Raw genomic sequence first — 15,069 nt, forward strand, 5'->3', positions numbered from 1 at the left:
GTAACCTATAAGGTCAGAGCCATAAAGGTTTTCTCTCTGGTCCTCTGTGGCAACGCAGGGTTGTAAAAATCAAATTACCATATTTGATTAATAACTCATGAAGTATAAAATAGTATAATACACAGGCCCAGCAACTCTGACAAGTGACTGGACTTATTTATTCATTTATTTTTGAGGCAGGGTCTCACTTCTCACCCCAGGTGGAATGCGGTGGAGTGCAGTGGCACGATCTCAGTTCACTGCAACCTCCACTTCCGGGGCTCGAGCAATCCTACCACCTCAGTCTCTCGAGTCGCTGGGACCACAGGCATGCACCACTACACCTGACTGATTTTTGTATTTTTTGTAGAGATGGGGTTTTGCCACGTTGGCCAGGCTGATCTTGAGCTCCTGAGCTAAAATGATCCGCCTGCTTTGGCCTCTCAGAGTGCTGGGATTAGAAGCGGAAGCCACCACACCCTGCCCAAACTCAATTTTATATTTATAAAGTTTCACACTTTTTAAAAATTATCGTTGTAATAATATATTTTAAAAACTTGGAAAAAATACAGAATTATGAGAAAGAAGATAAAGATTAAACCCACTGTTGATATTTTATTTTCTTAAATGGTTTCCCAAATTACTGTATTTAATTAAGTCAACACCTTAAATCTCTTCTGGAATAAGGAAAGCAGGATGGGTAGATAAGACAGACACAGATATGAAGAATTATCTCAATAGTTTCCAAACCTGGCTGATGATCAGAATTACCTGGTGAGCTTTTTAAAAGTGAATCAGAATCTCTTGGGGGAGGAAGGAGAGGAAGGAAGGAAGGTAGACTCCAGAAAGAGAGAGAAAGAGAGAGCGAGAGAGGAGTGTGTGTGTGTGCTATGTGTGTTTGGAGTTCCCCAGTTGATGGTTTAGAGTTGGCATTTGCGAGCAGCCGAGGTAGATAAGTTTGAGGGTGTTGCCACAGAAAATATACAGAGCTTCCTTGGTGTTCATGGGGATGAAAAAAAAAGAAAGAGAGAGAGAGAGAAAGAAAGAAAGAAAGAACGAAAGAAAGAAAGAAAGAGAAAGGAAGGAAGGAAGGAAGAAAATATACGGCACCAGAATGGTTAAGAACTTAACTGTAACCCCAATAGTGAGGACCAAATTAGAATTAAATAATTTTACCAAAAAAGAAAAATCACTTTGTCATAAGAAAAATCATGGCAAGCATACATTTGACATACTGGTAACTGTAATGATACATTTGGGTTTTTTTTTTCTCGGTCAGTGATCTTTTATTGGAGAAAGGAGTTTATTCTAATCCTCAATACTGAGAACAGTTTGTCTCTGAAAGTATATATCGATGAGCAAACTGCTAAATAAGAAAACAAGAGTTCCCATTTACAAAGGATCTTGGCAGTTAAAAAAAAAAAAGGCACCAGCATTTCTCAGGACAGTCACTTACGTCACTTACATTTCAGGGACAGCAGATTATTCTTTTTGAGACAAAATCTCGTTCTGTCACCCAGGCTGGAGTACAGTGGTGCCATCGCCGCTCACCTTAACTATGGGCTTGCGCCACCACACTTAGCTAATTTTTGTATTTTTTGTGTAGACAGGAGTCTCACTATGTTGTCCAGGCTGGTCTCCAAGTCCTGGGCTCAAGTGATACTACTGCCTCTGGTTCCCAAAATGCTGGGATTACAGGCGTGAGCCACTGCTCTTGGCCCAGGGTAGTATTAAAGGAAGATCCCAGACCTGATAGAGGTGAGAATAAGAGAAAAGATTATTAGTCTCCTTTATTCTGGAAGCAGAAGAATACCAAGAAATTCTTCTTTTTTTTTTGAGTAGGAATCTCACTCTGTCGCCCAGGCTGGAGTGCAGTGGCGCGATCTTGGCTCACTGCAAGCTCCGCCTCCCAGGTTCATGCCATTCTCCTGCCTCAGTCTCCTGAGTAGCTGGGACTACAGGCCCCCGCCACCACGCCCGGCTAATTTTTTGTATCTTTAGTAGAGACGGGGTTTCACTGTGTTACCCAGGATAGTCTCGATCTCCTGACCTCGTGATCTGCCCGCTCCGACCTCCCAAAGTGCTGGGATTACAGGCGTGAGCCACCGCACCCGGCCAATGAAATTCTTTAAAAAGCAAGTGGTTAGCCATTAATAATCGCCTGGGCTGGGAGTGCAGTGATTGTGGGACTTTGCATAATTTGAATGTTTATTTTATTCTAATATTTTTCCAACAAGAAGCCGTAATTTTACTTAGGATAGAAACAGGTACAAATTTCAAACCAAGTTGCAGTTATTCTCTTGAAACACAGAAAAAAAAGTCATTTTCAGGCGATCACATTGTTAATTCCATAATAGCTGTTACAATATCATTACTGTTGTTCTTCAGGGCTCCCACTGCCTTTGCTCTCAACACATTTGCTTGTGACATGACCAATACTACGTCCTTAACTTCCACACCTGTGTCATCAACCTGTTCCTCTCCAGTCTCCTCTTGTACAGTTGGAGTCTATGTGTTTTCTTGAATGTTTGAGACAGCTCACGCTGTGTCTCGGCAGGTGCTAACCATGCTTGTTAAGATAAATCCTTGATCTTGGTTTCCCCCAAAACTACGTAGGTATCTGAAGCAGGGTTCTTGTAGACATCTGGTTTTGTGATGACAAAGAAGATATTCTTAGATTTCCAGTAGTGACTGGAGTAACCCCTGTAATCTATGGAAGACCGAGTTTGGACATAGCCTTACATGCCTTCTTTTCACTGTAACTCTGTTTTGCTTTACTGATTGACACTCATTGATTTCAGCTACTGCTGCCAGTTGGGCTGTTTGTGTGGTATCTCTGTGGAATCCCATTCCTCGAGCTCTGGTACTGATTTATCACTGTCAGGTTCTGTTCCAGACCTGGTCTCCACCTGGGGCTGTGGCAACTCCTGCTCTGTAGTAGGAATGGTTTCTGTGGCTTCACCAGGCATTTAGTGCAGGGAACATGAGACCAGGATGGTGGCAGAAAGACAGCCAGCAAGAAGGCAACAGTTTATTTTTCAAAAACTAAATGGGGCTGGGTGCGGTGGCTCACACCAGTAATCTCAGCACCTTGGGAGGCCCAGGCGGGCAGATCACTTCAGGCCAGAAGTTCAAGACCAGCCTGGCCAACATGGTGAAATTCCGTGTCTCCTAAAAATATAAAAACTAGCCCGGAGTGGTGGCATGCACCTGTAATCCCAGTTACTCAGGAGGCTGAGGCAGGATAATTGCTTGAGGCTAGGAGGCGGATGTTGCAGTAAGCCGAGATTGAGCTACTACACTCCAGCCCGGGCGACAGAGCAAGACTCTATCTCGAAAGAAGGAAAGAAAGAAAAGGAAGGAAGGAAGGAAGGAAGGAACTAAATGTACAAATATACATCATATGACCCAGCATTTATACTCCTGGGCATTTATCCCAGAAAAATGAAAACTTATTTCCACATGAAAGCTTGTACACAAATGTTCATAGCAGCTTTATTGGGAATTACCAAAAACTGGAAGCAACCAAAATGTCCTTCAATAAGTGAATGACAGAAAAATAAAACAAAACAAAACTGTGATACATCCATTCAATGGAATAATACTCTGCAATAAAAAGGAATGAACTACTGGTATACATGACAGCTTGAATGGATCTCAAGAGCAAATGCTGGGTGAAAAAGTCAACCTCAAAAGTTCACTACATCCCAGCTACTTGGGAGGCTGAGGCAGGAGAATCAATTGAACCTGGGAGACGGAGGTTGCAGTGAGTAGAGATCACACCACTGCACTCCAGCCTGGGCAATAGTGCAAGATTCAAACAAGTTCACATACGTTATGATTCCACTTATATAGCATTCTAGAGATAATACAATTATAGAGCTAGAGAACAAATTCGAGGTTGCCAAGGGTTAGGGATGTGAGGCAGTAAGTGTGACTACAAAGGGGTGGTTCAAGAAGGATCTTTGTGGTAATGGAATAGGTTGGTATCTTGACGCCAGTGGTGATTACAAAAATCTACACAAATGATAAAAGAACATTTAACTGTATGAACACCTTAGACCAGTGCACCTTCCCTAGTTTTGGTATTACACTAATTAGCTAGATGTAGAAGTAACCACTGGGGAAAACCAGTGAAGAGTAAGTGGAATCTCTCTGTACTTTCTTTCCAATCTTCTGTAAATCAGTAGTTTTTTTTTTTTTTGAGACGGAGTCTTGCTCTGTTGCCCAGGCTGGAATGCAGTGGCGTGATCTTGGCTCACTGCAACCTCCACCTCCCTGCAACCTCTGCCTCCTGGGTTCAAGAGATTCTCCTGCCTCAGCCTCCTGAGTAGCTGAGCAGGCGCACACCACCACACCCGGCTAAGTTTTGTATTTTTAGTAGAGACGGGGTTTCGCCATGTTGGTTAGGCTGGTCTTGAACTACTGACCTCGTGATCCTCCCACCGCACCCAGCCACCAATAATTTTTTGGAAATTAAAAAAAAAAGTTTTAAAAAGTAAGCATATCGCTGTGCACCAAACAAAAATGCATCACCTGGTCGGGCACAGAGGCTCATGCCTGTAATCCCAGCACTTTGGGAAGTCGAGACGAGTGGATTATTTGAGGTCAGGAGTTCGAGGCCAGCTGGGCCAACGTGGTGAAACCTTGTCTCTACTGAAAAAAAAAAATTAGCTGGGTATGGTGGCACATGCCTGTAATCCCAGCTACTCAGGAGCCTGAGGAGAATTGCTTGAACCCAGGAGACAGAGGTTGCTGTGAGCTGAGGTCGTGCAACTGCATTGCCGCCTGGGCAATAGAGTGAGACCCTGTCTCAAAACAAAAACCAAAGCAAAACAGTAACAAAACACATCACCTTCCCTAGACTTCACATTCTACTCTAGCTTTATGCTAATGCTTCCAAAATTGGCATCACTAGCCAGCATGACTCGCCTGCTCTCCAGACCCATATACCCAGTTGCCTATTGCATCTTTTCACTTGGATATCCCTGGGTTCCTCAAACTCAATTTGTGTAAAATGGAGCTGTTTTCCTTGCTGCCTCCTTCATTACCCTCACTACAGTTGCTTCTCCTCCTGGGTCTTCAATCTCAGTTGAAAGCAGGATATCCACCTTGTTGCTTAAACTAGAAGTTTAGGAGTCATCTCTAAATTTCCCCTTTCCCTCACTTCAGATCCAGTCCATCACGAAGTCATTTTGATCCTACCCTCCAAGCAGCATGGCAATTTTCCACCTCTCTCTCTGCTTCAGCCCCATATAGGACAAGCCACCATCAGCTCTATCCTGTGGCCCACAAAAGCATTCAACCACTGGACCCTGCTTACCTGTCCACCTCCATCTTCCCTTCACTATCTGTACTGCAGCCACAGCCACCTTCTTCCAGTTCCGTGAAAGACCGGCCACATTCTTCTGCCTTTCCTCAAGCCCTTCACTCACCTTCTCTCCTCACCTGTATCAGTCTTGCTTGTCGTTCAGGTCGCAGCTTTAGTGTTAATTTTTATGGGAGAACTTTCCTGACTCATTAGGTAAGAAGCCTTCTGCTCTGTGCTCTTAGAGCCCCGCGAACTCCTGTCTCACAAGCTGTGCTCAGGTCACGCTGCTGAATTGTCTTTCTTCCTTGCTGCACGATGTGCTGAGTAAAGGCGGAGATTGTGAGATTGTGTCCCTTGTTTATCTTATACCCCTATGTGCCTATTTCATTACCTGCCATATAGTAGGTCCTCAATGTATTTACTGTGAAGGAGTGAAGCAAATAGATCAATGCTGAGGCTCATGAGTAAGTGAAGGAATTAAGCAAATAGATAAAATGCTGGACTCAGGAGTAAGTGAAGGAATGAAGTGAATAGATCAATGCTGGGGCCCTTGTACCTCAGGACACTCTTGCTCGTCTTGCTCACCTGCGGTATCCCCAAGTGTCTAGAGCACTGCCTGAAACAAAGCAGGCATTCAATAAATATTTGCTGAATAAATGAACGGACACACATGCCGAAATTCCATCCCAGTAATCTGAGGAGGAATACATTATGCAGTCCGTGATACAGTTACACTGAGAACATCCTCTTAATTCTTAATTGACAAAGCAATCCTGAGACCAGGTTACACAGGAAGGAAGAAAATATAAACAGAAACACGAAATAATATCTCAGGCCTTTACCCATGTTTTATTTACCTTCCCCCAGGTAAATGCATTTTTTCACAACTTATTAGAAGACTAGATTTTCTTTCTAAAGGGGTTGAATCAGAGATACTCCAGATTTGGGGGTCCCAGACCCAGGTCAGGGAGGGGGAGACACCTACCAGAAAATAGGGAAATTAAGTGAAAAGCTACAGACTGGATTATATGACCCCAAATATATTTCTCCTAATTTGCTCCCAAAAAACTAGCAGTCAGGCTATGAAGACAGACGGGCAATGGAAGGATCCCCTTTAGGGGAAAGTGGAAGCCCAAGAGAAAAGGCGGGTAGAGTTTGACATTTGGTGATGTCCCAGTGAAATGATGGAGTCCCACCTAATCACGCCAAGGTAATACCTAAAGAAACCCCAGTTATCAGGTCCTTCCCATGAGCACGAAGAGGTTTCATTTGGCCTTTTAGTCCTCACTTTTTGTTTGCGTTTTTTGTTGTTGTTTTTTGATACTTTCAATTTTTATTTTAGATTTGGGGACACAGGCGCAGGTTTTTACCTGGGTATATTGAATGACGCTGAGGTTTGGGGTACAATTGATCCCATCACCTGGAAAGCTATTAAGTGAACATAGTACTAACATAGTTACTTTTTCAACCCTTTCCCCCTCCCCACCCCCAGTCCCCCACTTATTCAACAACCAAGATCACCAGGCATTGGAAGAAATCCTGCTAACATCAAAGTGAGAGACCAAAACAAACAAAGAAGAAATCAGAAGTCAGAACAAACAGGGCCAATTCAGAGAGCAGTAAAAAAAAACTTCAGATAAAGTGTAATTAATATCCACGGAAAGACAATAGCAAGTATTGCATCGATGAGAAAAGAAAGCTCTGGGGAATTAAAATATCTGGTACCAGAAATAAGAAATTCATAAACAAAAAGACAAAGAGATGAGAAATAGATCAATATTTTTGAAAAAACATATCTTAAACAGATGTTCACGGCTCACACCTGTAATCCCAGCACTTTAGGAGACCGAGGCAGGTGGATCAATTAAGGTCAGGAGTTCTAGACCAGCCTGACCAACATGGTGAAACACCGTTTCTACTAAAATACAAAATTTAGCTGGGCATGGTGGTGGGTGCCTGTAATCTCAGCTACTCAGGGGGCTGAGGCAGGAGAATCACTTGAACCCAGGAGGTAGAGGTTGCAGTGAGCCGAGATGATGCCACTACACTCCAGCCTGGGCAACAGAGCGAGACTCCCTCTTAAAAAAAATAATAAATGGATACAAATAACAACAACAACAAAAGATGTTCAGCCTTTATTTGTGCTTAGTAGATGCCTAATATATAATAGTAGCTGTTATCATCTCACTCAGGAGATAAATTTGCCAATGATCTTTGCACATGAGATTCCTTCCTTTTTCTTTTCTTTTCTTTCTTTTTCTTTTTTCTTTTGAGAGACAGGGTCTCACTCTGTCACCCAAGCTGGAGTGCAGTAGTATGGTCATGGCTCAGTGTAGCCTAGATCTCCTGGGCTCAACGGATCCTCCCATCTCAACCTCCTGAGTAGCCGGATCTATAGGCACACACCACCATATCTGGATAATTTTTTTGTTTTTATTTTTGTAGAGACGGGGGCCTCACGATGTTGCCCAGGCTGGTCTCAAACTCCTAGATTCAAGCAACCCTCCTTCCTGGGCCTCCCAACGTGCTGGAATTACAGGTGTGAGCCACCACACTCGGCCAGAGATTCCTTCTAATTGAAATACATCTACGAGGACTGTTTTATTAAAACAAATTTCAAAGTTTCACATATATTATTTTAAAACATTAAACTTCGATGTGTACATAACCATGAGTTTATTCAGCATTTGTAATATACAGTGCAATTGTATTGACTTAAACAACATTAACAAATGCTGGTATTTGTTACTGGCAACAAATTAGACTAGGAAGTGGCATTAAAACAAGGATGAGGGGAAAATATGCAATAGATGCTCCTTGGCCAGTGATGATGAGGGGATGTTCAACAGGTTAGCCTCCGATGCTTGTAAGTAAGAAGGTTGACTACTAAAATTCAAAATACACATTGACTCAGCATTGGCTCAGATTTCAACCCCTACTGAAAAGTCTTAAAGGGGTATTAAGATAAGCTAGTGTAAAAAAGAACACATGGGTACTAGAAGGCCAAAAACACACTGGGGCCTACTTGAGGATGAAGGATGGGAGGAGGGAGAGGATCAGAAAAAATACATATGCTTATTCCCCAGGTGACAAAAATTACCTGTACACCAAACCCATGTCTCACACAGTTTACCTATGTAACAAACCTGCACATGTACCCCGAACCTGAAAGTTTAAAAAAAAAAAAAAGCTAGTTTTAACATCTAAATATTGTACCAGGTACAGGTCATATTTAGGAGTTAAGTTTCTAAAAAGTCCAGAATATTTCTTTCCAGCTCTATACTTATCTAAAAACACCAAATACACTAAACCAAAGATGAAACTCAATTTTTTTAAAAAACTGATTTTCCTCATATGGAATAGGAACAATTGCAAAGTTAAATAATTATTGAGTTTCTTTTCACTTACAAGTCCATTCTACTGATAGTAAAATAATAAAATTAATCCTCACATTTCACTTAAAAAATTCACAAAACTGAATTCATCAAACAGGAAATCAGGCACCTGTGCTTCACAGATAGTTTAACTGTCCAGGAATTGAAGTGTCCTCTACTTCCTCCACAGATAGTTCTATTACCTGATCACTGCTCTGCTGGAGAACAAATCAGTTGCCTTCATAGCCCCCCAAATTGATCCAAATTCTAACACTCAACTTGCTTTGGATAGAGTTTAGAATTTCTCCCCCTGGGGAAAAGAACTAATATTCTAGTGCAAGACTGAAATTCAAAATATAGGCAGTTATTAGAAAACAAACATGATTAGGTCATTGCATTTGCTTATGTTGCTTTTCCATTGACTAATGGGATAGAGCTAAAGAAACCCTCCATCTGTTTCAGTGAAATCTACCATTCACTGATTAAACACACACTGAAGCAGACACTGTGCTTGGCTCTACAATGGATCTTAGCTAAAAGGCCGAGAAGCAATTGTATTTGGCTCTAATAATAACATGATGAAAAGAGAGTAAGACCATCAAGTAGTTGACGGTCAAGCCACTTTAATGTAGACATAGGCAGAGCCTCATGTTGTTCAATAGCTTCATTTAAATAAAAAAGATAAAAAAGAATGTGAACAATAGTTCTTTCTCAGCCTTGCTATAAAGCGGTGTGGAAAAGTCCAGTGAGTAATCCTACTACTCATGAGAAGTGCAAAGTTCTATTTGCTGCTTTAATGTCAACACAATTTTTTCCGAGATTTCTGGAAGTTCTGTAACTTAAGGGTTAAAGGTACAGACCCTAGGGCTCAACAGGCCAAGGTCCAAATCCCTGCTCTGAGAACCGTAGCTTGGCCTTGGGGAAGATACTTTGTACCTCTGAACCTCACTGATTTATAAAGGTTAGAGTTGGCAACATGTGAGAGCCAGCCCAAATCAACAGTGACTGAAATGCACCATGACTTACACATTCGCATTAAAGAAGCGTGGGCTTGCTGTCCAGGACTTGTATAGAATGTCCATGAAGACACTATGGACCCAGGCTCCCTCCCCGGTCTACTCCACCATCCCTAGGGTGTGGCTTTGTCTTCACAGGGAAAGATAGCTCCGGAAGCTCCATTCACAGCATCTATATTCTACTACATCTGCATTCTACAGGTGGCAGGATGATGGAAAGGCCTGAAACATTGGTTTCTGACCCCTTCCTTATAGTAAAATGCCAGGTACTAAATGCAAACCCTTTCAGTCATTCATTCAACAAATATTTGTTGAGCACCTACTATGTGCCAGTGGCAATAGCAGGCACTAGAAATACAACAGTGAATAAGATAGACAGGGTTCCTGTCCTCATGGGCCACAGGGTATTGGAAGAGCCATAAGAATGATTTAATTGGCATGGCAATAAGCCCTGTGAAAGAAAAAAGAGTGTGAGAGGTTAAAAATCATAGACACAGAGGACCTGATCTAGGTGCAGGCATCAAGAAAATGTTTCTTTGGGGAACTAAATCTGTGCTTGGACCTGTGAGATGACTAGTAATTACTACATGGGCAGAAATTGCTTGTTGCCTAGACAATATCCACATATACTCTCTCTCTCTCTCTCCTCCCACCACTCTCCCCGACATCCCAAAGTCTTACTCTTGCTGCCCATGCTGGAGTGCAGTGGTACAATCATAGCTCACTGCATCCTTGAACTCCTGGGCTCAAGCGATCCTCCCACCTCGGCCTCCCAATGTGCTGGGATTACAGGCATGAGCCACTGCACCTAGCTGAGACTTTCTTTCTTTTCTAGTTTTAGAACCCAGATTTTATTCAGGATAGCAGCCCTCCTTCCAGACAGGGATGGCCAGTGGAGTGTGGGCGGAAGTTGTTGAAAAGTGTTCTCGAAAGGACGTGACTCAACTAGGTGGGTGCCATTGGCCTTTCCCTTCCTCCTGCCTAGCTGACACTGCAGCAACCACAGACCTTGAGGATGGAAACTATGTACCGAACGTTGGGAAAGGCAGCCTCATTCACACAGCCCTTTGACCCCCTCCTTAGCCACATAAAAACGAGCCCGGGACCAGCAGAGTGGCTCACGCCTGTAATCCTAGCACTGTGGGAAGTCGAGGCGGGCAGATCACCTGCGGTCAGGGGTTTGGGACCAGCTTGGCCAACATGGCAAAGTCCCATCTCTACTAAAAATATAAAAATTAGCCAAGTATGGTGGCGCATGCCTGTAATCGCAGCTACTCAGGAGGCTGAGGCCGGAGAATGACTTGAACTTAGGAGGTGGAGGTTTCAGTGAGCCAAGATTGTGCCACTGTGCTCCCGTCTGGGTGACAGAGTGAGACTCCATGTCTCAAAAAAAAAGTTCCTGGAACATTTCCTAAGAGATAAAAGAGAAGACAAAGAGCCTGGCCCGCACGGTGGCTCATGCCTGTAATCCCAGCACTTTGGGAGGCCAAGGCAGGCGTATCATCTGAGGTCAGCCATCCAAGACCAGCCTGCCCAACATGGAGAAACGCCATCTCTACTAAAAATACAAAATAAGCCAGGTGTGGTGGTGCATGCCTGTAATCACAGGAACTTGGGAGGCTGCGGCAGGAGAATTGCTGGAACCTGGGAGGTGGAGGTTGCCGTGAGCCAAGATCGCGCCATTTCACTCCAGCCTGTGCAAGAAGAGCAAAACTCATCTCAACAAAAAAAGAGATAAAGAGCCCACACAGCCTGGGTCCAGCTTATCACCTTGCGTGGGAATGTCTTTCCCTGTTTCAGGCCCAATGTGTGCTCCTTTGTCCTGTTTAAGCAGGTGTGTTAATGGCCCTCAGGTATGCCTCTGGCTATCAGTATTTTAGACCCCACAGGGGCAGGGAGGAGACAGGGTCCTTCTGCTGCTGCATGAAACAGGTGCAGGGGGGTTGTGTCTGCTGCAAGGGGACTCACTGGTCATGGGGGACCAGCATCCACTACTGAAGCTAATTTTGCTGTGTCTTCTCTGTGTGAGCAAAACACTGTTCCATTCAGGGTTCAACTGTGTTGTATTTCCGTTGGTGACTCAGACACCAGAATGCAGTGGGCAGAAGGGCTAGGTCTTCTGTTCCTGATAATAGGCAACAGATGCTACTTGCTTGACAGTTTGGCTCAGTGAGCAAGTCTCTATGAGACGCATCATGATGGGGTAGAAATGCAAGGGCTTGTCAGCCACATTGCCCCAGGGTGTTGCAGACTCTCTAGGGTGTACAGGGGCAGGGGAGGCTGGCCTCCCTCTGATCACAGGGTGATATTCCCATGGTGTCCCAGGGGCCACAGACAATGTTAGAGGGAAATGGGAGGAGCCCCTAGTGCAGAGAGTTTTACCTATCCCAGTCACTTGCTGGCCTCAAATAAGATCTGTTTGCACTCAACACAGAAACACCAATGGCATTGCTGAAAACAGAACTGTGGAAATGAGGTCCTTCTCTGAGAATGAAACACAAAAATGGAAGGACAAATATGGACGAATGCCAGGGAAGTCTCACGCAGCCTGGCTGGCACATCTGTTCGATAAAGGGACAATATAGATGCAAATGTCTCAGGCCAAATGGCACAGTTAAGGATAAGGCCAGTTGAAACAGGGTCCTTTGCAGCAGTAGCCTTGGACGTTGTTTAATAAACCATGGACCAGACACTGCCTTTGCAGCCTTTGGAGCCTCCTGGCCCCATAGAACTGCTGGTGACCCCAAAATCCACACATGCCAATTGGAGTCTGTGGCAGCAGGAAACTGCCACTAGAGGACACCAGCCTCTCCAATCTTGGACACATAAATTGCCTGAGGCAGCCACCAGATACACCCCTTTCAAACAGCAGCTTCTTGCTTGCTATTGGGCACTGGTGGAGACTGAGCATCTTATAGCCAGAGTGCTGCGTATGATGTTATGACCTAAACTGCCCATTCTCACTCTCGTGTTTATGAATCCTATCAATAAAATTGGATAGGTTCAATAGAGCTTAATCAGCAAACGGAAACGGAACATCCAGTATCAGGCCCAGCCAGGACCACACGAACTAAAATCCTCCATAAACAAACAGCCAGCTTAGCAAAAGGCATGAAGAGACCCACTGTTAATGCTTTGCCCCTCCAGTGGTGACCTGGGATCCAAGATTCAAAGATGTACCTGCCAATGGTATGACATGGTTTACTGATGAGTCTTCGAAACAAAGCAAATGGGGTGCCCTGGCTTGTGGCTACCATCTGGCCAGCAGATGGTCATCCTTTGACTTGACTGGATGTGAATGTTCTCCCCAATGGGCCAAACTGTGTGCAGTGGTGATGACCACGCAGGCCACACCTACCACTATACCTTGCTACTTTTCACTGACTCACGGGCTGTTGCCAAGAGTCTAATCATGTGATTGCGGAATGGCACCTGAATGACTGGACTATTGAGAGATCCCCCATGTGGGGACAAGAACTATGGGAGCAGCTTGCTGACTGGGAAGGATGAATATATGTCACTCATGTGGATGCTCACAGAAAACGGCCTTTTGAGATGGATCATGAATGAAACTCTCGCCGATCAAGCTTATGCCCTATGAGTGACAACCGCCTGCTTGATACATCAACCCACTAGACATGGAAGTCCACCACAGATACAAGAAGGGGCCATGATCCTGAAAGATGAGACTAAGGATGCAGTACAATCTTGTGATTCTTGCCAATGGGCCTAAATTGTTTCAAGAGGAAAATTAGGGCACATAAACTGAGGACTAGGACACACCTAAGTCTGGTAGGTTGACCTCACTGGACCCTTGACCCCTAGCCATGGGCCCCATTGGTGCCTCACTGCCACTGACACCTCCTCAGGCTATGGTGTTGCCATTCCAGTCTGTCCTATGGATGCCATAGCTACCATAGGGGCCCTTGAAAAGAACTTATGTTTTTGGATACCCCAAGAGACTTCACTCTGACCAAGGAACCTCTTTCATTGTCCAAGCAATACAACAATGGGTGGATTCTTCTTTTTTTTTTTTTTTTTTTTGAAACAGAGTTTCGCTCTTGTTGCCCAGGCTGGAGTGCAACAGCACTATATTGGCTCACTACAACCTCCACCTCCTGGGTTAAAGCAATTCTCCTGCCTCAGCCTTCCAAGTAGCTGGGATTACAGGCACGCACCACTGACTTCCATGGAATATGATGGACTTTCCATGCACCCTGTCATCCACAGGGACATGGAGCCATTGAACAATGGAACATCTCACTCACACAGTCACTGATGAAAGGACACATGGCCTGCGAATGATGTGGCACCCCTGTCTCACCAGGGCAATGTAGACCGTGAACACTCCATTTTAGCACAACAGAAACATGACACTGCAGCACGTACTGGAAAATACTGAGCTTGGCGGGAATTGAGGTGGACCAGGGAGCTGCCTGTTTAGGCTGTGCCTGTGATATCCCGATCTCAGCATATCCAACAGTTTGTTTGTTTGTTTAGAGCACACATCTTGGGGGTGGTTTGCAGTTTGGGCCACCATAGTACTCACACAGGGCTCCTGACTCTACTCTGGAGCTGATGCTTCCCTGGGTGCCTTCCTTTTATGGGAATCCCACAGAAGTACAGGATGAGACTAAGCAGTACACATAGGCATTAGTGCCACTTGCTAAACACTAAATACGGTAGAGCGAAAGAAGCCTGAGCCTCTGATAACTCTGTGGAGCCACAGTATTAGCTTTGGCTGTGTCTTCCAGCCAATATGCATAAGCCTCTGTTTAAGAATTTCTTCTTCTTTTCTTTTCTTTCTTTCTTTTTTTTTTTTAAGAGACTCCCTGTCACCCAGGTTGGAATGCAGTGGCATGATCTCGGCTCACTGCAACCTCTACCTCCTGGGTTCAAGTGATTCTCCTACTTTAGCTTACTGAGTAGCTGCGATTACGGGCACCTGCCACTATGCCTGGCTAATTTTTTGCATTTTTAGTAGAGACGGGGTTTCACCATGTTGGCCAGGCTGGTCTCGAACTCCTGACCTCAGGTGATCCACCCAACTTGGCTTCCCAACATGTTGGGATTACATGCTTGAGCCACCTCGCCTGGCCTTGTTTAAGAAATTCTTAAACAGTGTGCAAAAAGCTATACAACAGTAAAAAATTAATGCATTGGACCATAAGAACTTCTAGCTGGGCATGGTGGCTCATGCCTGCAATCTCAGCACTTTGGGAGGCTGAGGTGGGTGAACTGCTCGAACTCAGGAGTCCCAAGATCACACTGGGCAACATGCTGAGACACCCTCTCTCAAAAAAAAAAAAAAAAAATACAAAAATTAGCCAGGTGTGCTGGTGCACGCTTGCAGTCCCAGCTACTCGGGAGGCTGAGGTGGGAAGATTGC

At 44.5% G+C, this 15,069-nt stretch overlaps 1 pseudogene; it reads right to left on the reverse strand.

The window, feature by feature from the left end:
* Positions 1–2,313: 2,313 nt before the first annotated feature.
* On the reverse strand, positions 2,314–2,948 carry LOC117086298 (annotated as a pseudogene).
* Positions 2,949–15,069: the final 12,121 nt, after the last annotated feature.

The sequence above is a fragment of the Trachypithecus francoisi genome, unplaced genomic scaffold (assembly GCF_009764315.1).
Source record: "Trachypithecus francoisi isolate TF-2019V2 unplaced genomic scaffold, Tfra_2.0 Lachesis_group1, whole genome shotgun sequence".
NCBI lineage: Eukaryota > Metazoa > Chordata > Mammalia > Primates > Cercopithecidae > Trachypithecus > Trachypithecus francoisi.